Source organism: Lactuca saligna, chromosome 4 (genome assembly GCF_052625555.1).
Source record: "Lactuca saligna cultivar CGN05327 chromosome 4, ASM5262555v1, whole genome shotgun sequence".
NCBI classification, from domain to species: domain Eukaryota; kingdom Viridiplantae; phylum Streptophyta; class Magnoliopsida; order Asterales; family Asteraceae; genus Lactuca; species Lactuca saligna.
In genome coordinates, this window is record NC_136420.1 from 55,581,657 (window position 1) to 55,607,382 (window position 25,726).

The following is a 25,726-nucleotide window of genomic DNA, read 5'->3' on the forward strand; positions in this document are numbered from 1 at the left end:
CCTGGTACATGGTCAACCAAATTCCTAACTTGGTTGTCATACATGGACTGAATCTCGCTATCCATCGTCTCTTTCCACTTTGCAGACTCTTGGCCGGCCATGCATATCTTATAGCTGTTAGGTTCATCCAAATTCACTAGTGTATTCTCACTAATGAACTTATCCCCTTCGGTAGTGATATGAAAACCATAAAACTGGGGTTGAACCCTAACTCTTTCGGAACATCTAAGGGGTAAGGACTCGTTAATCGGTTCAACCGAAGTTTCATCCTCAGGTTGAGTGCCAGCGTTAGAGGTTCGTTCATCGCTCGACTCTTGAAGCTCTTCAAGATTGATTTGCCTCCCACTGTCCCCTTGGCTTATAAGTTCTCGCTCTCAGAAAAGCCTTCTCCTCGCAACGAAGACAACATTGCCACTCGGTGTCTAGAAGAGATATCCAAAGGACTTTTGTGGGTAACCGATGAAAGTACACCGCTCACTACGAGGTTCGAGCTTTTTGTGAGTCTTTCGTCTTATGAAATCCTCGCAACCCCAGACCTTGATATGTGCTAACGCGGGGGTCTTCCATGTCCACATCTCGTGAGGTGTTTTGGAAACCTTCTTCATAGGGACTAAGTTAAGGATATGGGCGGCAGTCTCTAAGGCATACCCGCAGAATGAGATAGGTGGTGAAGAACAACTCATCATGGAACGAACCATGTCTAGCAAGGTTTGATTGTGCCTCTCAGCCACACCATTCATTTGCAGTGTCCTAGGTGGCATTAATTGCGAAACTATTCCGCATTCATTGAGGTAGTCGTGGAATTCAAGACTTAGGTACTCTCCACCTCGATCCGATCGAAGCATCTTGATCTTCCTGCCCAACTGATTCTCCACTTCTTGTTTAAACTCTTTGAACTTTTCAAAGGTTTCTGGCTTGTGCTTGATTAAGTAGATATACCCATATTTGCTATAATCATCAATAAAAGTCACGTAGAAGCTGCTCGCATCCTTTGTGGTGGATCTAAATGGTCCACACACATCGGTATGTATGAGATCCAAAAAACCATCACCCCTTTCACAAGTGCCAGTGAAGGGTGACTTGGTCATATTTCTAAGTAAACAAGACTCACACACGTCATCATCCCTAAGTTCGAATGACTCTAACACTCCATCCTTTTAGAGTTGGGCTATACGTTTCTTGTTGACATGTTCAAGACGACAATGCCACAAGCATGATTTATCCGTACTATTGGAAGAGTCAACATGCAACACATCATTTCCTAAGTTATCTACAACCATCACAGTCTCGTATTTTCCATTACAAGGCAATGCTTCAAAATATAAAACACTATTAAGATAAGCATAAATAGAACCCTTTTCATTATCAAATGAATATCTAAAACCTTGTCTATATAAACCATGAAATGAAATGATGTTTCTTGCCATATCTGGCGAATAGCAACAATTGTTTAAATCTAAACCTAATCCATTACTAAGCACCAAGGAATAAACTCCAATATTGGTGACAGGCAAAGATCTTCTGTTTCCCATTATTAGATTTATCCTTCCATGCTCTACATCCCTATTTCTTCTTAGTCTCTGCAAATTATAACATATGTGAAAACCACATCCTGTATCAAGAACCCAAGAAATAGCATGCGATGAATCATTAGATTTAACTATGTAAATACTTGCGAAAGATGGCTTGATCTTCCCATCCTTAATGGCTTGTAGATATTCTGGGCAACTTCTCTTCCAATGCTCTATCTTGTGGCAGTGGTGGCACTCTGCCTCCTTTGGGTTAGAGTTGGGTTTAGGAGAACTAACTTTGGTTCCACTAGAAGAGGTACCATATTGGGATTTTCCCTTGTGCTAGCTCTTTAAGGGAGCCTTCCTTTTCTTACCCTTCCCTTGCAAAATAGCCAAACCAGGGGCAATAGTTGGAGTAGGAGTTGATGCAACGGACTTATCCTTGATATTGCTTTCAGCAGTCCTTAGCAAGCCTTGAAGCTTGTTCAAGGTGACCTCTTCCTTATTCATGTGGTAGTTCATGCATAACTGGTTGTAGCAGGGAGGCAAGGAGTGAAGGATGATGTCAATCGCTAGCTCTTCATCAAAGTTAACATTCAACTTTAGCAGACGATCAACATATCTCTGCATCTTTTGCAGATGGGCGGTAAGGGACTCTCCATTACCCATTCGGGTAGTGATCATCGAGGTGATGATCTTGTACCTTTCTTGCCTCTCACTTTGGTGGTACCGGTCCATCAAGTCTTGATGCATCTCATAGGGATACATATCCTCATAGGACTTTTGGAGTTCGGAAGTCATTGTTGCTAGCATGATGCAATGGACTTTCGTGGCATCACACTCGTGGGCCTGAAAGGAAATGATCTCTTCGGGAGTGGCAGTGTTCATTTCGATCTCCTTCAGCTCCTTGTCAAGGACATACTATTTGTCCTCGTAAAGGGTGACCATTCTTACGTTACAGATCCAATCATTGAAATTGTTTCCGTCAAATATCACCCTCCCATAAAAGTTCATGAGTGAGAATGAGCCGGAGGAATTTGAGCCGGAAGCGTTGTTGTTGTTCATGTTTGACATTTGAAAAGGAAAGGAACAAAGTTTGATTAGAAGTGAATCCCTAATTAAACACTCAAATGAGAAATTAGGGCTAGGATCCAACAATATTATTTACACGTTAGAAAAGGGATGTTGTAATCTAATAAGCAAATAATTTGAAGGTAAGTGAATGACAATTCATTAATTCCCCACCATGAAAAATGAAAAAGAGATTAAGTTTTAAATGTACTAAAAACTCCTAGATTCTTTTGAGATTCATTGAACTTTTCAATGGCATGTTTAAATCTCGATATGCTCATCTAGTTTGTGACAGGGATGCCGAGGATCACAAAGTGGGTGTGAATAACCACGCAAATGTATATGGTGCCCTCATTGTTATAGTCACCTATTCGATGTGCCCAGCCACACACACTCCATCAAACTATGACAAACAACGAGTCACCCTTTTCCACCTTTTCTTAGAACCCAATTAGTGTGCCCGTTAACCACACACGCTCCACTAACGTCTTAGCAAGGGTACAAAGTGTAATTTCATGGAATTGAATCAATTCACTTTTGCCTAAAGTAACTAAGATTGGGAATTTTGTAAAAACATTTAGTTACTTTTATAATTCATTATACTTATTAATGAGAAAGGGTTTCCCTATCCTACCCATTCGGCTAACAATCCTCCACTAATCAAGGAAGTGGTGGGTGAGAGTGGACACCCATTAAATGGCCATTTTATAGGCCATAACCTTATACCCCCCTTAGAGATTGGCTTCGTGAATGAGGTCTACTAATAGTAAGACTAGCATTTTAATCTATACATATATACATATTAATCTTGTAATATTATAATAGTATATGGTGTATTTTAAACATTTTAAAACACTAGGGTTTTAATAAAATTTAAAATTCTAAAATTTAAACCTTTTAATTTTAAATTTTAAATATTAAAACTTTCATTTAATAATTATCCCGATATTAAACTATAGTTTGAATTGTTAAATCTTGCAGGATTATCTTGTTAAATTAAACCATTAATTTAACCTAATCCTTTAGATCCCCTAAAAATCAATAATTTGGGATGGGATAATTCAAAATCTTTAGTTACCAAATTAAACAATTAAAGAGATAATCACAAGATATGACAATATCAAAATCCCTAAAATTTAGGGATCTTATCTTGGGGAGGAGGCAAATTTCGAAACCCTAGGGTTGGATAACCCTAAAATTCGAAATCCTGGAGGCAAAGGAAAGGGTTTGGGAAACCCTATCAAATTTGGAAATCTAGGGTTTATGAACCCTAATTTCGAAAGTCATATCTTTAGGGTTTATTGGCTATAAACCCTAATATGTCAAATTCATACTTTTGTATAAAACTATATGAAAACAAAACCAAATGCTTTGATACCACTGATGGTTTTTATACAAACAATCCTATGTGTACATGCAACCCTAGATACGGATCTATGTTTTCACTATTAGTTATACAACACTATGAACACAAAAGAAACCTAGAATGCTTCTAGTATTTGCGAAAATCAAATAGAAGAATAGAAAACATACTTCTTGTTGTTATGTTGTAATAACAACTTGTATCTTGAATCTTCTTGTCTTTGAAAGCGAGTACCACAAGTGTAGTATCTCTAATGGCTCACAAACACCAAGAGCAAATGGAGAAGCAAGAGAGAGAGAGAGAGGAGAGGAAAAAATCATGTAACATCCGGATTTCCAGGTACCATATTTAAATTGTTTATTTTGAGTTTTGAGGAGGGATTCGATGAGTTAATGCATAGACTCGTCAAGTAGGATCGTGATTTGCTGACTGGATTAATGAACGAACTCGACGAGTTGATGGGTGGACTCGACGAGTCCGTGCTGTGGACAGAAACCCTAAATCTTCGGGCATGTGCCCTATTTAAAGGACCTTATGGCCCTCATTTACGGCCACCTTCACCCTTGGGAGCACCAGAGCACTTGAGAGCGTTGTAAGAGAGAGAGAATAAGTTAATTTCATCATTTTAAGTGTGTTTTTGCAAGAAAGAAGGAAGGAATGCAAGCTAGGAGGGTTGAGGAGCTCAGATCTACCACCATTTGATCAGAAGAGGCTGCTAGAGGTATAAATCTATGCTCAACCTCGTGTATTTGGTGATATACTTGAATCTAGGGTTTTCTTATGCTTTCTTTAGGTTGGATTCGAAGTATATGAGGTCCCAAGGTGGATTTCGTCTTAGATCTGGACTTTAAGAGGTCCAGAGGGTCCTATCTACCCTGCTTTATGATATTCAGTTAGAGATATGAACCTAGGTTGCCATTTTAGAGGCTATTTCACCCAAAGAAGCATTATGGACGTTGCATGAGTGTAAAGGTCGGTCCTTTACGTGATTATTAAGTATGGTAAGGTCAGATCTATAAGTTAGAGAAATAGATCTGACCTCAGAAGGTCATTTGGGTGTTGCCATGGAAGGAACTCGCCGAGTCCATAAGGGAACTCGATGAGTCAAGTCGGGGTTGCCCCGCGATTCATGACCAGTGGTAACCCGTCGAGTGGAAGGTTCACTTGACGAGTCGAGTGAGGCTTTATAAGGGTTCAAAGGATACGCTTGGACTCACCGAGTCACCCATGTGCACTCAACGAGTCTGGGAAAAGTTTGACCATTGACTAGAGTTGACTTCCGTTGACCTTAGGGTTTTGGTCAAGCTGATTCAAGGAGGGGGGGGGGGGTAGAATGGTCTTTAACCCATTATTATAGATGAGAACATGAGAGGATTTTGATTAGAAATGTTATCTTGTTGATAGGAGGAGGCTAGGTCGGGATATTCGAGCACGAGAGTTTATCTGACTTCATATGAGGTGAATCTTCTCACTATACATTACCTAGAGTGGTAATTATATGTGATTGGAAGGTCCTATGTGCTATGAAGAGTATATGATATATGTTATGCAATATGTATGTGTTATGTTATGTTATGTTATGTTATGAGTAGTATGTATTTGGATTGGAAGGTCATCTTGTTATGGACCGGAAGGTCAACAGTGTATGGACCAGAAAGTCATTACGTGTAGGATCGGAAGGTCTACCAGGGCTGGGACATAATTTCCCTAAGACACATGGACCGGAAGGTCACATAGAGTTATGGACTTGAGTGGAGTATGTGTTGTATGTGTTATTTTGGGGAACTCACTAAGCATTTATGCTTACAGTCTTATGTGTTATGTGTTTCAGGTACTAGCGAGGATCACGGGAAGGCGCCGGCGTGATCCGTACACACTGGTAGAAGATTTATCTTATGATCTTGGGATATGTTTTTATCATGATGACATTTGTTAAACATGATATTTGACAACAATGATTGAGTTTTATGTTGTTTGAAAAATGAAAAATTGTTTTGAAAATTCACGTTGTTGCAAATCGGCTCTAGGAACTTCTAGGATCAAGTCACCGATTTTCTTATGCTAAAGGGTCTTTTTATAGGTGTACGAACTAGGGTTTCAGTTCTTATCCTTATCTGATTACTTGCCTACCAAGCAGTCCAAAGGATAACCCTAGAAACCTTTAGCATGGACGAACTCTAAGACCTTATCCCCTTGAATTCATCCACCCTATCATATAGGGTTTCCTTGCCCAACTTTATAACTATCACATAGTTACAATTCAGTCCCCTAGTTTAATTAACTTCTTTTAATTACAAAATAAATTCTTAATTAATTCTTGACCAATGTTAATTAAAAAAATTATGATTTCTCTTTTAATATATTATTGTTATAATATATTAATAAACCATAATAACCTCTTTCTCTATTATTTCTCTAGTCAAGTTGCTTTGTTGAAGGCAACCAAAAGGACCATGCACAACCGGGTAAAGTACTTACCAAATCTGGTTACAGGCTTAGACACTAATCCAAAAAAGGTATGGATCCAAAACTTGATGTGAAACGACCCAAAAATACGACCCAAAAATTTCATTTTTCAATATAATCAAAACCATAATATGAGTATCATAACATAGAAAAACATACACGATGCATCCCAAATCATAATAAAATACTGTGCGGAAAACTGTATCATACTACATCAAATCCAAAACAACTAAAATCGTCCCCAGGATAAAAGCTAAGCTGTGGTGTGTGCGATGCTATCACCCCGAGCTCTTCCCTTTGCTTGCGGAAGTACCTGAAACCAAAACTGAAACTGTAAGCACGAAGCTTAGTGAGCTCTCCCAAACTACCACATACCATACAATAACATATAAACACATATTGGGCCTCGCCCACTGCATCGGGCCGAAGCCCGGAAACTGCATCGGACCGAAGTCTGGAACTGACTGGGACCCTGTCCCCTGCATCGGACCGAAGTCCGAAACTAACTGCATCGGACCAAAGTCCGGAACTAACTGGGACCTTGTCCCCTGCATCGAACCGAAGTCCGGAACTAACTGCATCAGACCGAAGTCCGGAACTAACTGCATCAGACCAAAGTCCGGAACTAACTGCATCGGACCAGAGTCCGGAACTAACTGCATCGGACCGAAGTCCGGAATCGACTGGGACCTTGTCCCCTGCATCGGACCGAAGTCTGGAACTGACTGACTGAACATGGCATAGCATAACACATCAATTAACATGAACACATGTACGGCATACTTCATCGGGCCGTAGCCCGGAACACATAACACTTAACGCATAAAACATAGCACACAAATCCTGTTCGAGCCACGAAGGCATCAAACATACTAGCTACTGCATCGGACCTAAATCCGGGAACTACTGCTAACTGAACGGGCCGGCATTGTGGCCTTAGACCCGTTCCTACTGGAAGGAAACTCACCTCGTAAGCTGGCTGCTGAGTGTGTGGCTCGGGAAGCTAACGGCTGCTGCTCCTGAATCTCCTCGGCTACAAGTCCATAAACATACTCAATCAAAAACTAAACACTGCGCTTGGGGTAAAATGACTCTTTTACCCTTGGTCAAAGTCAACTCTCTTTTGGGCTGACTCGCCGAGTTGGGCCGCCCAACTCGCCGAGTCCTACTCTCACTTCTCAGTTCTGCACGCTGCTACTCGTCGAGTGTGGCATCGACTCGACGAGTACCCTCTTGATCCAAGAACTCAGACAATCTTCATCCGACTCGTCGAGCCGTATGAACAAACTCGACGAGTTGTTCTTGATCTTTAAGAAGATTGCCTTGGACTCGCCGAGTCAAGGCATTGACTCGCCGAGTCCTAACATGGGTGAGTTCAGCTCCCAACTCACCGAGTCACCCCCTGTGGCTCACGGCTCAACTCGACACATCATGAAGGGACCAGTCCAATGACTCGCGACCAGACTCGTCGAGTCACATATACGACTCGCCGAGTCGCAGCCATGCATCCATCAAATACACCGATTTGCTCAATTCCAGTCCATGCCATTCACAGATCTGGGCTTCTAGGACACAAATCACACGTAAAGTTTCCAACTTTACGTGTAGATATTCACCAATATGGATTTTAAGGCTCAAAGTGCACCAAAAGAGGTAGATCTAGGGCTTTCATGCAATATGACCCCATAAAGGCATTAGATCCAAGTTCGAGGGACTAAATCATGCCTAGATCTAAAGGCTAACAACTTATTACAACCCACAAAGCACAAACAAGCTTGGGGAAGAGCCCAAGAAGGACTCCTATGAAGCTAAAAGAGATTACAAGCTTGAAAATAGGGGGAAAACGAGCTATACCTCAAGGAAAACGTTGGGATGACACAAAGATGCCTGGTCTCCTTCTCCTCTTCTTGATCTACTCTTCTTTCTCCTCAAAATCTTCAAGAACACTCCAAAAACACTTCAATCTCTCAAGGAAATAAGGGAAAAGCGAGGTTGGGAGTTCTGGGGGGTGAATGGGGACGAGGTTGGGCGGAATGAGGGTTTAAATAGGGTGCAAACCCTTGAAATTTAGGGTTTCATCCAACAGCGGTGACTCGCCGAGTCCGGGATATGGACTCGCCGAGTCGCCAACTTAAACGTGTCCTGAGTCTCGTCCCTACTCGGCGAGTCGGACCTTATGACTCGCCGAGTCCAAGGCTAAAATAGGGAAATGCTCAAATAAAATTCACATACCGGAAACCAAGTGCTACAAATCTCCCCCAATTATTTTAGACTTCGTCCTCGAAGTCTGCTGCTCGATCCTGAAACAGCTTGGGGTAATGCTCCATCATCTCGTCCATCGGTTCCCAAGTCCATTCCGAACCCTTGAGGTGCTGCCATTGCACCTTTACTAGTTCTACCCTCTTGTTTCTCAAAGCCTTTGACTTCCTGTCAAGTATTGCGACTGGGCGCTCAATGTAATTCAAGCTGTCATCAACCTGAATATCCTCCAACGGTACTACCGCTGAATCGTCCACCAGGCACTTCCGCAGCTGCGAAACATGGAAAGTGCTGTGGATCTGACTGAGCTCGGCTGGCAGATCCAGCCTATACGCCACCTTGCCCACCCGGGCTACAACCCTGAACGGCCCGATGAATCTTGGGCCCAACTTGCCCTGCTTCCTAAATCGAATGACACCTTTCCAAGGTGAGACTTTCAGAAGAACCATACCTCCCACCTGGAACTCCAAGTCCGAACGCCTCCTGTCGGCGTAGCTCTTCTGCCGACTCTGCGCAGTCTGCAGCCTACTACGGACCTGCTGGATCAACTCAGTCGTCTTGAGCACCACTTCGGTGCTCCCTATGACTCACTGACCGACCTCGCCCCAACAAATCAGGGTCCTGCACTTCCTGCCATATAACATCTCAAAAGGGGGTTGATCAATGCTCGCATGATAACTGTTGTTATACGAGAATTCCGCTAACGGAAGATACGTATCCCAACTGCCCCCAAAATCTAGAACACATGCCCTAAGCATGTCCTCAAGAGTCTGAATCGTCCTCTCGCTCTGCCCGTCAGTCTGAGGGTGGAAAGCGGTGCTGAAATGGAGACGAGTACTCATCTCGTCGTGGAACCGCTTCCAGAATATGGATGTGAAACGAACATCTCGGTCCGACACCACCGATACCGGCACTCCATGACGTGCCACAATCTCCCGCACATAGATATCGGCTAACTTTTCCGCCGATATACTCTCCTGAATCGGAATAAAATGAGCACTCTTCGTCAACCGATCCACTACTACCCATATCGAGTCCACTCCACGTGCGGTCCTGGGGAGTTTGGTGACAAAATCCATGGTGATATCCTCCCATTTCCACACGGGAATGTCTAACGGCTGCATCTTACCGTGAGGTCTCTGGTGCTCCGCCTTGACCTTTCGGCAGGTCAAACATTTCTCAACATACCAAGCGACGTCCCGCTTCATGCAGGGCCACCAATAATCAGGTCGAAGATCTCGATACATCTTCGTCGCTCCTGGGTGGATAGAAAATCGAGACTTATGAGCCTCGTCCATCAATACTTGCCGTACCCCACCCCAGTACGGTACCCACACCCTACCATGAAGCGTCAACAAACCCTGACTGTCGTAATCAAATGAAGCTACTCGGCCCACTATCCTCTCACACTTCCCATCTGAGCCTCCTTGATCCGCTCCAACAACGGAGTGATCACTGTCATCCTCACACACAGATCTCTGATAGGGGCCGTCGACACCTTGCGGCTCAGGGCGTCGGCCACCACATTGGCCTTCCCTGGATGATAAAGGATCTCACAGTCATAGTCCTTCAGCACGTCCAACCATCTCCTCTGCCTCATGTTCAAACTCGGCTGATCCATCAGATATCTCAAACTCTTGTGATCCGTGTAAATAGTACAGCGGGCCCCATAAAGGTAATGTCTCCAAATCTTGAGGGCAAATACAACTGCCCCCAGCTGCAAGTCGTGGGTAGGATAATTAGCCTCGTGAGGCTTCAACTGTCTCGAGGCATAAGCTACTACGTGTCCTCGCTGCATCAATACTGCTCCCATACCCGTGATCGAAGCATCACAATAGACTACGAAGTCCTCTACTCCCTCTGGCAAGGTAAGGATCGGAGCCTCGCACAATCTCTGCCTGAGAGTCTCGAACGCCGCCTGCTGCTCAGGCCCCCAACGAAAAACCACCGACTTCTTGGCTAGTCGGGTGAGCGGCACTGCTATCTTGGAGAAGTCCTGAATAAATCTCCGATAATACCCTGCCAGCCCTAGGAAGCTCCGAATCTCAGATGGAGACCTCGGGACCTCCCACTGCATCACGGCCTCAATCTTGGCCGGATCTACCAAAATACCCTTCTGGTTGACGAGATGACCAAGAAACTGCACCTCGCGCAACCAGAACTCACACTTGGAGAACTTTGCGAAAAGTCTCTCCCTCCTCAAAGTCTCCAACACCTCCCGCAGGTGCTCCTCGTGCTGCCCCTGTGTCTTGGAATATACCAAGATGACATCTATGAATACTATCACCGACCGATCCAGCATCGGTCTGCACACGCGGTTCATGAGATCCATGAACGCGGCTGGGGCATTAGTGAGCCCAAATGGCATCACCACGAACTCATAATGACCATACCGGGTCCTGAAAGCAGTATTCTGTACATCCTCATCTCTAACCCACATCTGATGATAACCGGAGCGTAGATCGATCTTGGAGAAGCAAGACGCTCCCTGAAGCTGATCAAACAAGTCATCTATCCTCGGAAGTGGGTAACGATTCTTCACCGTTACTTTATTCAACTCCCGATAATCAATGCACATACGATGCGACCCATCCTTCTTCCTCACAAATAAGATCGGCGCTCCCCAAGGCGAACTGCTCGGCCGAATGAAACCCATGTCTAACGGCTCCTGAAGCTGTGTAGACAACTCCTGCATCTCAGGGGGAGCAAGCCGATACGGTGCTTTGGCTATCGGAGCCGCACCAGGAACTAGGTCGATCCTGAACTCAACCTGCCTCTCTGGAGGTATCCCCGGCAAATCCTCGGGAAACACATCCGGGTAGTCACGAACAATAGGAACATCATCAATCGTCGTCTTGCCCTTCTCCCGGGCATCCAAGACGTAAGCTACAAAACCGGCGCAACCCTGCTGAACGTAGCGCCTCGCCCTTGCGGCGGAACAAAAGGTCGGTCCTCGCTGGGGCCTCTCGCCCTGAATCACTATCTCTCCCCCACTGGGAGTGCGAACCCTCACTAGCTGAAGCTCACAATCAATCACCGCCCCATTGGGGCTGAGCCAATCCATGCCCACCATAACTTTATTCCCACGCAGGGGAATAGGAACCAGGTCCACTGAAAACTGCTCATCAAATATCTGAAAGGAACACCCTCTATGTACTTTGCCGACCCTCACGGTCCTATCATCTGCTATCTCAACCTCTAATGGACAATCCAGCTCCCCTGGAGCTCTGCTAAATCTCTTGCTAAGCGCAAGCGATACAAATGATCGGGTAGCCCCCGAATCGAACAGTACCAAAGCAGGGATGCCGTTCACCGAGAACGACCCTAAATAAAACATATCATCAAGTAATATTCAAACGATATTATAACAATTAAAAGATACATACCCGTCACCACATCAGGAGTCGCTCGCGCCTCCTCTGCTGTCATCTGAAACGCCCTGCTCTTCGCCACTGGCGCATCAGATCGGCCCTGCCGGCCATACGTAATCCTCAAGGTGGCAGGGGCAGGTGCAACCACCTTCCCTGCTGCAGCTAAACTGGGACACTGGGACCTTTTATGTCCCCTCTGATTGCACTGAAAGCAAATCAGATCTGATGCTGTAACCGTAGTAGCAGGGGCCGTACAATCCCTACTTAAATGCCCAGTCCGACCGCACTTGTAGCAGCCGGAACTCCCTGCCTTGCACGCCCCTTCGTGCAATCTTCCACACTTGCCACACCGACCGTGGCTCTGCTGACTCCTAGACCTGTGATCTGAAACCTTGGGCTTTTTGCCCACACTGCCTGAACCCGAAACCGCCTCTGGTTTCCTCTTCTTCTCCATCTCGAGATCAATCTCCCTCTCTCTAGCTCTGGCAATCATGTCGTCCAGCGTTTTACAACTAGACCGGCTCACAAACATGCGGATGTCACTCTGCAACATCTCATGATAACGGGCCTTCTTCATCTCCTTATCGACTGCATACTGAGGAACAAGAAGAGCCCTCTCCCTGAACTTGGCGGTGATCTCCGCCACTGTCTCTGTAGTCTGGGTAAGGTCCTGAAACTCCCTAGCTAACTGCTGCACCTCAATGACCGGTGCAAACTCCGCCCTGAACCTGGTAGAGAAATCAGCCCAGGTCATGGCATCCAATGCCGCATCATCCTCGATGGCATGTCCGACCTCCTCCCACCAATCCCGTGCCCTGTCCTTCAGAAGACAGGACGCCAACCTGACCTTGTCCCCCTCGGGACACCTGCTAGTGCGGAAAGCGTTGGCCACATCCGCCAACCATCTAGTACTCGCTATGGGGTCCCGCGCCCCATGATAGTCTGGAGCCCCGCATGCCCTGAACTCCCTGAACGTAAGTGTGCGCGACCCCATCACGGCCGCCATCTCAGCACAGAAAGTACTCAATCTCTCATCCATCAGCTCTAAAATACCCTCCTTGATCGAACCGAAGATCACAGGAGTCTGCTCCAGTATGATGCGGGTAACCTCAGAAGAAAGGAACTCTCTAGTCTGCTCATCCATCTGCCCGACCTCCGGGCATGATCCCCCTCCGGCATCTGAGCTGCGGACTGCTGGTCTCGGACGCAAAACTACCATTCTGAAACATATCATAACAACATCAGAACACTGAAATATCTCAAGGGATCATGACACTGCTACTAGCTTCCTAGTCTTGTCTTGGCCTTCCTTGATTCGAGTACGGATCCTCTGCTTTCAGTAGTACGGGCCCATACTACCTTCCACATCTATCCGTACTTTCCTCAAGAACTGCCTTGACTCCACCAAGTACCTTCTACTACTGCTATTCTCTGCTACTCTCATCCTAGGCTTGCCCTAGGGAAACCTCAAGCTTAACACGACTGGTCCTCAGCTGCTGTAGGTCTCCTCATAATGCCAGTTAGCCACCACCTAAACACCATCACATGTGATGAGGATCAGATAATCCTTCAAGTAAAAGATCCGTCCCTACAACGGTTGGACTCAAACAAGAGCTGCGCAATAGGGCCAGTTCCAGCACTCTGGGATTATTCAAACCTGATCACATATGGTGTGACGTGTTCACCTAATGGCTAACTCCCATTACTCAAAACCCCACCAAGCACGAAGCAAGCAGCATTCGGACAAGGGAAACAGACTCAGGCCAAACTATTCTCATAACAAGAAACTGCACTAGCATAGGATGCTAAGCTTCCACTAACAGGCATAACCTAATCAGGCTATCCTACTGCTGTCTACTCAGTACTAGCATGCAATACTCATAAAGCTGTAACACATAAGCAGGCACATAAGGCATTCTCCTAGATCCTTAGTCCTATACTAGCATGCTGTTCTACTGAAACTAAAACTGAACAATTAACTTGTATGGGTAATTTGGGAGTACTTACTTGAGCTCGGCTGACCGCATGCACACACCTCTATCTTGTTAAAAACAATTCTTTCTTTCTAAGTGCTTTCAAAATTCTTTTTGGTAAAACATTTTTATTTTAATAAAATCTTTTATTTCCCTTAGTTTGAGTTCAGACACACCCGGAAGTGTATCCGAATCCCTCAAACCAGGGCTCTGATACCAACTTGAAACGACCCAAAAATATGACCCAAAAATTTCGTTTTTCAATATAATCAAAACCATAATATGATTATCATAACATAGAAAAAAATACGCGATGCATCCCAAATCATAATAAAATACTGTGCGGAAAACTGTATCATACTACATCAAATCCAAAACAACTAAAACCGTCCCCAGGATAAAAGCTAAGCTGTGGTGTGTGCGATGCTATCACCCCGAGCTCTTCCCTTTGCTTGCGGAAGTACCTGAAACCAAAACTGAAACTGTAAGCACGAAGCTTAGTGAGCTCTCCCAAACTACCACATACCATACAATAACATATAAACACATATTGGGCCTCGCCCACTGCATCGGGCCGAAGCCCGGAAACTGCATCGGACCGAAGTCTGGAACTGACTGGGACCCTGTCCCCTGCATCGGACCGAAGTCCGGAACTAACTGCATCGGACCAAAGTCCGGAACTAACTGGGACCTTGTCCCCTGCATCGGACCGAAGTCCGGAACTAACTGCATCAGACCGAAGTCCGGAACTAACTGCATCGGACCAGAGTCCGGAACTAACTGCATCAGACCGAAGTCCGGAACTGACTGACTGAACATGGCATAGCATAACACATCAATTAACATGAACACATGTACGGCATACTTCATCGGGCCGTAGCCCGGAACACATAACACTTAACGCATAAAACATAGCACACAAATCCTGTTCGAGCCACGAAGGCATCAAACATACTAGCTACTGCATCGGACCTAAATCCGGGAACTACTGCTAACTGAACGGGTCGGCATTGTGGCCTTAGACCCGTTCCTACTGGAAGGAAACTCACCTCGTAAGCTGGCTGCTGAGTGTGTGGCTCGGGAAGCTAACGGCTGCTGCTCCTGAATCTCCTCGGCTACAAGTCCATAAACATACTCAATCAAAAACTAAACACTGCGCTTGGGGTAAAATGACTCTTTTACCCTTGGTCAAAGTCAACTCTCTTTTGGGCTGACTCGCCGAGTTGGGCCGCCCAACTCGCCGAGTCCTACTCTCACTTCTCAGTTCTGCACGCTGCTACTCGTCGAGTGTGGCATCGACTCGACGAGTACCCTCTTGATCCAAGAACTCAGACAATCTTCATCCGACTCGTCGAGCCGTATGAACAAACTCGACGAGTTGTTCTTGATCTTTAAGAAGATTGCCTTGGACTCGCCGAGTCAAGGCATTGACTCGCCGAGTCCTAACATGGGTGAGTTCAGCTCCCAACTCACCGAGTCACCCCCTTTGGCTCACGGCTCAACTCGACACATCATGAAGGGACCAGTCCAGTGACTCGCGACCAGACTCGTCGAGTCACATATACGACTCGCCGAGTCGCAGCCATGCATCCATCAAATACGCCGATTTGCTCAATTCCAGTCCATGCCATTCACAGATCTGGGCTTCTAGGACACAAATCACAAAGATGCCTGGTCTCCTTCTCCTCTTCTTGATCTACTCTTCTTTCTCCTCAAAATCTTCAAGAACACTCCAAAAACACTTCAATCTCTCAAGGAAATAAGGGAAAAGCGAGGTTGGGAGTTCTAGGGGGTGAATGGGGACGAGGTTGGGCGGAATGAGGGTTTAAATAGGGTGCAAACCCTTGAAATTTAGGGTTTCATCCAACAGCGGTGACTCGCCGAGTCCGGGATATGGACTCGCCGAGTCGCCAACTTAAACGTGTCCTGAGTCTCGTCCCTACTCGGCGAGTCGGACCTTATGACTCGCCGAGTCCAAGGCTAAAATAGGGAAATGCTCAAATAAAATTCACATACCGGAAACCAAGTGCTACATGATGCTTTGTTTGAGGAGCTCAATACCGATTTATACCTTGATTATGAGATGTGTTCCTTAAAATTTTTGGTAAAGTTGTTGTATATTAAAGTGATCAATAAATGGACATATAGTTCGTTTGACTAACTTGTAGATTTTACAAGAGTTGTTTTCCTGAAGAGCAAGATTCGAGCCTCACACTATGAAGCTAAAAAGAAGTTAAGAAAGATAGGTTTAGGATATCAATCCATTCATGTTTGAAAATATGGATGTGCTTTATTTTGGAAGGAGAATGATTCCATGCAGAATTGCCTGATTTGTAATGAGATTAGATGGGTAGACGCAACCACAAAGGGGAAAAGTACCACAAAAAGTGTTGTAGTACTTTCCTTTGACTATAAAGCTTGAACAAATGTATAGTTCCAGATTCATAGCTAAAGATAAGAGTTGGCATAATACCAGACACTTAGTGGATGGTATGATGTGTCATCCGGTTAATGGGAAGTCACAACAAGCTTTTGATCCGAGATATCTAGATTTTTCCAAAGAACCTAGAAATATTTGTCTAGGTTTAGTTGATGATGGCTTTAATCCATTTGGAAATTTTAATAATACTTATAGTATTTAGCTGGTTATATTGACTACCTACAATTTATCACCATGGATATGTATGAAAGTGTCTTCTTTCTTGCTAACTTTGTTGATTCTTGGCCCTAGATCACCCGAAAGGGACATTGATGTTTACTTGAGGCCTTTGTTGGATGAGTTGAAAATGTTGTGGGCCAAAGGAGTCAAATGAGAGATGCATCAAACAACACCATATTCAATATGTGTCCCATGTTGTTATATAATATCAATGATTTCCCAACACATAATAGCTTTCTGGATGGAGTGGTCAAGGTTATTTTGCATGGCCTACTTGTAACGCAGGCACATATTCCATTTATGTGACCAATATGAGATGTCTTATGTTGGTCACAGACAATTCTTGAATATGAACCATAGTTGGAGGTAGATTCTAATTTTTAATAGTAAAACTAAGACAAGACCACGTCTAATACGATTCAGTAATGCAATTATATTAAAGCAACTAGCTTGTCTCTCTGATCGTAATCCGAGGAAACATCCTAATCATGGTGGTGCAAAAAGAAAGTGAAGCAGTGAAAGAAACGAGAGAGTTGAATTGGACGAAACAGAGTGTCTTCTTCTAGCTTGAGTATTTGTCTTCCTGTGACCTAAAACACAATATACATGTTATGCATGTGGAGAAAAATGTGAGTGAGAGTGTGTTGAATACTACATTGAAGAATGAAAAAACCAAAGACAAAAAAGAAGCAAGAGATGACTTGAAAAAATGGGCATTCAGCCAAATCAATGGCCAAAATAGAAAGTCAACAAGAAGAAGGAAAACAACAAGTAGAAAGTGATACTAATACATGTTGATTACTCTTTCAAACTAATTGATCGACAATGTTTCTATCAGTTCGTAAAAGGAGTGAGACTACCCGATGGTTTTCGATAGAACTTTAAGAAGAAGGTTTCTGACACTGAATCAAATTTGGCTAGGCTAAAGTCTAACGGTCATCACATCCACAAGTAGTGATTGCTTCCTATAGGAGTTCGAGAAGGTCTCCTAGCAAATGTTTCAACATTAAGCATTGACATATGTACATTCTTTAAAAAAAAATCCTCATGGTCATTAGGTGTTAACGACATGAGAAATGCCAAAGCAGAATTAGTGAGGATGTTATTTAATATTAAGTTGATATATCCTCTAACATTTTTTCGACATAATGATTCACCTTGGTCTTCATTTACCTGAAGAATCTATTCTTGGAGGGCTTGTACACATGATATGTATGTTTCCTTTTGAAAGATATATGAAAAAGCTTAAAACTTATGTAAAAAAACAAAGCCAAACCAGAAGGTTGAATAGCAAAGGGTTATGTTGTAGACAAAATTTTGACATTCTACTTTGAGGGTATGCAATCTAAACTTAACCCGACGAAATGAGGATCCAAACCTTTCAAAAAGGTAGATTTTATGTTCTCATCACAATGTCGAGCAATGTCGACCAAGAAAATAGTCAAATTTTGTAACGAGGCCAAAAAAATTATTAGATTGGTTTGTATTAAAAAAATTGCAATGAGGATGAAACGAAAGGCTACAAACCATAAGTCTTTTGATTTATTAACTATATTTTCGATAGTGTTATAATATATTTTAACTATTCTAATTGTTGTGTTCCACATCCTATGAATTCGAACCAAAATCACCTGAAAGTTATTTCAAAACATAATTTCCTTCATGGTTCGAATGAAAGGTAAATATGTTATATATTTATAGTGTAAAAATAATTTATATTATCACTTAAACGTACAATTTTATATTTCCTTACAGATTTATCATCTCCAAAAAGGTATGTCTTTGGACTATACTGATGAATTAAAGTGTTGGCATATGGTCCGCATATTCTTACACTACATGCATAGTGAATGGTGTTTAATTTGTCATCCATAGTCGTGTTCTTCGTCTCACTACTCAAAGTAGTGGTGTTACATTAGGATAAGATGGTATACCATTCTTGGTCAAATGGAGGAGATCATAGTGTTACAATATTTACATGGTTACTCAGTTGTACTCTTTTGTGGTAGATGGTTTACTGCATCATTACATAAAGGAAGTTTAATTACTAAAAAGAATATGGTTGTTATCGATACCATTCATGAATGGTATGTTGGTAAAACATGATATGATGATCAAAAATAGATCTTAGCCAAGCAAGCTAAAAAGGTGTTTTATCTCCAAGATCCTACTCAAAATAATAACTCGAGATTTGTAGAAGAGGTTCATTATCGAAAACTTTGGGATCATCCAAGTATCAATGTTGTCGTGAAAGACACTCGATTAACTGATGTCACCTTGTTTGTTGACTTAGGCACATTGCTTATACATACGACTTTAGGTGAATTTGGTGAAACAAGTGTGGATTCTAGGAGGAATGTGACTCTTACTATAAACAATTAAGATTCCATTAACGATGATGATTACGGTGGTAATACGTACTCTTCAAATAATCATGAAAAAATTAATAACGAAAACTATGACATCAATGATGATGTTGTACATGTATATTTTTGTAGTGATGATTTTGGTTAACGGTATGTTATGGTTATTATATATCCTAATTGCTTATAATATTTGTTAAAATTTCAAATTTTGCTTATAAGTTTTGTTTAAAGTATGTTCATTATAAATTTTGAATGTTTATAATATTGTAAAACAGATGTCGGCACCTGTCGCGAGGGATATGGCGTAGATGGTGGGGACAGACCTCCACACAGGGGCACACACAGTTTACCATCGAGCTTCGAATCTTGTAAGTTACATGAAATTCTTAAGTATTGGATATATTTCTGAAGTTCTAAATTTCTAAATTTCCAATTCTGTGTGTGAATGTAGAAAACCTGAAAAATGTGTGTGGCCTAAAAGGAACTTAAATATTTTTGAAGGGTACGACGATAACGGTAATAGCCTTTTAGTTAAGGTCGTTGATACCTTTGGGGAGACCTGCTGATTCATAAGGGATAACGCACAACTGTTAGTTAGATTGATCTCAAATAAGGTAGTAGAAAAGGTACCATTACATTATCCATCTTGGCATCATGTTCCTGTCAAGCACAAAGATGTTATATATCCTTAGTTATAAGTAAGTATACAATATTTTTTATATGTACTGAATTTTACACTTATTAAACATTTCTTTTACTAATCAAATATGTTTTTTTTCATGAACTATTTTGATCTTGATAGGTTTTGGCATATAGATTTGTGGGAAAGCGTTCGAGCGGGTATGCATGTTAGATTAAGGTGTCTAAGCTCATAACTAAATTGGAATACTCTTGTAATTAGAAGAAAAGTCTTTTTGGGGTTGCCCTCATGACTATAAATAGCTATAAATGATATTAGGAGAGAGAAGTATAATTTATTAGATTATTATATGATTAATAGACTAATTGGAAAGTAAGAGAAAATAATTTGTTAATATATTATATTATTAATATATTAATTGAAATAGATAGTAGATTTGTTCATTTTTTATGTGATTAATAAATTAATATGAGATCAATTGTTAAACAATTGATTTGTTTATTTATATGATTAATGAATTAATGTGAAATCAATAAGAATTGATTAATTATTAATTAGAATTAATCTGGAATTAGTTCAGTATTAATTGGAATTTATTAAAGGTGTAAGGGGTGAATATAATTATTAAATGATCTATTTTATCCAAAAGCCTCCTGGTAGTAGATAAGGGAAAATTTTGAATTAGGAGTAAACCTATTATTTAATCCATTCAAATCTTGATTTGCCTCCAAGTTACCTAAACTATAAATAGAACCCCCTGGCTTGCAAGTTTCGTTCATGACATTACCTATAAGCATATGAACGAAATTTCCCTCATATCTCCTGTAACATTCCAAAAAAATCACAACAAATTTAAACTTATAAAAACCTCGCATTTACTCATAAAGTGTTTACAAAAACCATTGTTTCCAAATTATTATTTAAAATCAGAGTTTCCCAAAATCCAATCAACATAAAACCCAAGGATGTGTATGGTCACGCCTTTGTTTTGCCACGATCAGCTGAAGTAGCTGAAACAATAAACTAAATCTATAAGCCAAAGCTTAGTGATTTCCCCAAAGTACCAACACACATAACATATAACACCATACAATAAGTCCATAACTAATATATTGGATTACCCTTGAGGCCACAGTATGGGTGTAACTCGCCTTCCATGACCACATCCCACATCTGGACAGCTTCTGAGCCCACAACATATGTCTGGCTTTCTATTTAGGCCCACAACTTATGTTCGGCTTGCTCTTGGGTTTATTGGCTACCACACGAAGCAGCACTACCTCAACTCAATTGTACTATGTCGACATGTAACATCCCGACTCTCAGTTATAATATATATATATATATATATATATATATATATTTATGGGATTTAATGAGTGACTCGACGAGTTGTATGCCCGACTCGTCGAGTAGAGTCGGATTGGTCACATGGGTTTAATGACCTACTTGATAAGTCAGAGAGCCGACTCACCGAGTTGGCGCTGTGTGAGGAAATCCCAAATCTTCGGGTTTTGTGTCCTATTTAAAGGGCCTTAAGACCTCATTTTCGCCTCACTAGCCACCCAACTCCCCTGTGTGAAACCCTAATCGCCTAGAGTGAGCTAAGAGAAAAAAGAGAGTTAATCTTGGGCATTTTTGTGATCTTTTGGAGGAGAAGTGGAGAGCATCAAAGCATGGATCAAGAGGAGGGTTTTGGATCCAGAGATTCCTCAGATATTTGCTTTAGTTGGAGGTAAAAAGATGCTAACTTGATCATTTCCTTATGAGATCTCGGTTTAGGGAGTTTTAAGGGTTTTCTCCAACCCATCTTGTGTCATTAAGTCATTTGAGCATGGCTTGAGGTTGAAACCTCATATATGGACTGTGGGGAGCCTTATGAATCTAAAGACTCGATCTTTATTGAGCTGGAGGCAATCTCTTGCGCATCTAGCCCTTGTTGGAGCTTGTGTTGGCATTATGAGCCTAATATGACATGCATGCACGTAAGGCTTACAGTTTTACGTGATATTTGAGCCTTAGGAAGATAGATCTAGAGTATGGGGTATCAGTTTTGCCTTAAAACGCCTGAATGAGAATTCGACTTAAGGGACTCGACGAGTCGATGAGCTGACTCGACGATTCAGTTGGAGTTTGTCCCGATGAGTCTGACCACATTGTAACTTGGCGAGTTGATGGGTCAACTTGGAAAGTTGAGTTGGACCTTTATGAGGGTTTTGAGGAACCGAAGGGACTCGACGAGTCGTATAGATGCACTCGATGATTTGGGTCAACATGGACTGTTGACTCGAATGTTGACTTTTGTTGACTTTAGGGTTTGGTCAAAACTTGAGGAATTGAGGTCATGGAGGGGTAAAATAGTCTTTTATCCATCCCAAGAGTTAAAGAGGGACTAACATGAGTTTATTTAGAGTTGTGATCTTTAAGTGTTAATTAAAGATGCTTATTACATGTAGGCGGGGATTAGACTGTTTGAGGGGTATTCAGTTCCTTGCTTACTTACAAGGTGAGTCTTCTCACTATACTTACCTAGAGTGGTAACATTTGTGTGACTGAAGGGTCGTTTATATTGAGTATTGGGATATCATGCATTATGTCTTTATGATTTATGTTGTGTGCTATTATGAGCTTACTAAGTTAGGACCAGAGGGTCCACCCGAGTTGTGGGAGCGAAGCGTTCCACTGAGACACATTGACCGGAGGGTCTTATTTGAGTATAGCCATGAGGGCTAATGAGTTATGTGTGGTATTTTGGGAAAATCACTAACCTTCGTGCTTACCGTGTTATGTGTTTCAAGTACTTCTCAGGATCACGGGAAGGCGTCGACTTGATTGTACACATGAGGCGGAGTTACATTTTGGGGATCCTGGATTGTGTTTAAAACATTTTCTGAATATGTGTTTTTTGAAAACATTGTCTTTTGGGGCTTTGTGAATTATGTTATGAGAATTACGTGATTTTTAAAATGATTTTTTTTTTTGAAAATTTACGGAGTTACAGGACATATACATATCAGATAAACATATAACAACTAGCAGATAAACATAAAGATCTTAATAGATCACTACCGCATGGCAACATCCTAATTGGGATACATAATCTACCGGGTCGGCATTGGTGCCTTCGACCCGCAAGTACAATGAGGAAAACTCACCTCTCAAACTCAAAGCTAGTGGAATAAATCTCTAGTCCGACAACCGGCTCAGCTCGAAACCTAATAATCAAAATATAGCCCATCTTAAATTAATACTAAATTACTCAAAATATCCTTTGGATCAAAACAAGTCAAACTCCACTAACCAGCCAAGTCAACTCAGTTGAGTCAACCCAACTGAGTATGCTGGGCATACTCATTTGTATGCAGTACGTACTCCCCTTTGACCCAAAATCGAGACCTTGACCATGTACGCATAGCGTTCCTCTTGGTACATCCAGCGTACGCACCTGGTCAACCCCTTTTCTGATTAAGAGCTTAACACACCAAGTCTTAACGTCCAAAGTCAGATCCAAGTCTCAAATTATGTTTTTGACCATAAAATTTCCAACTTTATGGTCTTTCATGTCTAATAAGGGATTAACATCAAAAAGTTCAACCACTTAGCCCATTAAGGTCTTATAACACATGCATGGAAGGGAAGATATGATCAAGACTACATTTTTATGCTTCTAAACACCTCAAAATGACTGAAAGAATCGATTAAATGGATAGGAGTAGCTCATACTCAAAATACCTAATTAATGGGACCAAAAGAACACAAACTTCATGGCTAACTTAGATATATGCATAGAATCATCAAGTTCATAATCGTATACCTTAAAATGGAGCTTCGAGGCGAGGTGTTCCTGGATCTATAAGGTCTTGATCTTCCAAGATGATGCTTCTTTCTTCACGTTGCTTCAAAGGCACCATAAACGCACACTTTTGAGCTCAAAGGAACACACCCAAGAGATTAGGGTTGCAAACGATGAAATGAGGGTTGGAGGCTAGTGAGGGAATGAAAACTGAAGAGTTAATGATGTTTATATATGGACAAAACCCTAAAAATAAGGGTTTGAGGATCTCTCATGTACACCCAGTGTACTAGGTGTATGCCCAGCATACTAAGACCCGCTTATGTTCGCTCCACATACACAATGTACACCCATCATACTATGATCCACCTAGAATTTACAAAACTGCCACTATGGGCCAATTTGCTAAATTTTCAATCACAAGGGCTAAATACTATAAGTCTTTATACTTAAGGGTTAAATTTGAAAATACCTCAATGTCGAAATGTTATAATTCTCCTCCACTTGAACTAGACTTCGTCCTCGAATTTTGATGCTACGAACAACTTTGGATAATGCCCCCGCATCTCTGACTCGAGTTCCCATCTCCATTCAGATCCCTTATGATGTTGCCAGTAGATCTTGACCAATGACACCACCTTGTTGCGCAAGGCCTTCATCTTCAGGTCTAAAATTGCCATAATTCTCTGAATGTATTTCATGAGATCATCAACCTGAACATCATCCAAAGGAATTGAATCATCATCCACACATTTCTGTAGCTGCAAAACATGGAAGGTGTTGTGGATCTGGCTAAGATCCTCAAGAAAATCCAATCTATACGTCACCTTGCCAACCTTGTTAATCAACCGAAATGGCCTGATACACTGGGGTCCCAATTTCCCCCTCTTACTGAAGCGTATTACGCCCTTCCAGGGTGACACCTTCAGTAATACCATGTCACTGACCTGAAATTCCAACTCAGATCGATGCTTGTCGGCATAACTCTTCTGCCACCTCTAAGTTGTCTTCAACCTCTCTCTAGTCTTCTGAATAAGCTCGGACATCTGATGTAGTACCTTAGTTCTTCCCAATACTCTATGACCAATCTCTCCCCAACATACCGGGGTACGATACTTAATCTCATAAAAAGCTCAAAAGGTGATGCACCGATACTGGAGTGATAGCTGTTGTTGTAAGAAACTCAACTAAGGGAAGGTAGGAGTCCTAACTCCCACCAATTTTCATTTAAAAATCACATTAATCTCATTAACATAAATTAGAAAATCTCCAAAATCTCAATTTTTCAAAACACGTGTCTATAATAACAAAATCCAAGATCCAGAAAATACAATTCAGTCTTGTGTGTACAATCAAGCTGGCGCCTTCCCATGATCCTTAGAAGTACCTGAAACACATAAAGCATACACAGTAAGAACGAAGCTTAGTGAGTTCCCTAAAATACCGCGCACATCACATTAGTCACTTGAGGCTAAATCAATAAGACCTTCCAGTCAATGTGTCTCAGTGGCGACCCTCAAGTCCCACAACTCGGGTGGAGCCTCCGGTCCTAACTATATAAGCTCATAATAATAATACTCAACATAAATCACAAAGACATAATGCAGGGTAACACAATATACAAACAAGCACATAAGGAACCTCGGTCACACAACGAGACCACTCATGCTCCTTCTTCACTTCAAGGTTACCACAAGAACACTTAGAAGCTCACAAATGGACACTCAAGCTAGAGAAACGGATATTAGGGTTTTACGAGGATTGAAGGCTAGAAATGGTGGCCAGAAATGAGGTTATCATGTTCTTTAAATAGAGTCAAACCCTCATTTAGGGTTTTCTCTCTAAGCCTAGTACGCCCAATGTACTAAGTGGCTCCGCATCCAAATTAAGCACATGAGTATGATGAGTTTACACACACGTACGCCCCACGTACTCAGCTGCCACCTTTTCTCAAATAAGGGACCAAACCTGCCAACTCTTCGAACTATCATAACTTCCTCACTATAAGACCGTTTCCAACAATCCCCATATCCACGAAAAATGGCGAGAAGCCCAAAACTTCTAGTAACTCGTTGCAGTCTCAAGGCTTTCTCATGCCCGGGTTGTAGCCCACGAACCCTAAATCACAGACGATCTAAAATAGGATGTTACAATTCTCCCCCCACTTAATTTGATTTCTCCCTTGAAATAGCTCCTCAACAACACATAGATCGAGCCCAATACCCTGTGAAGCACCACCGAAAGGATCTCATAT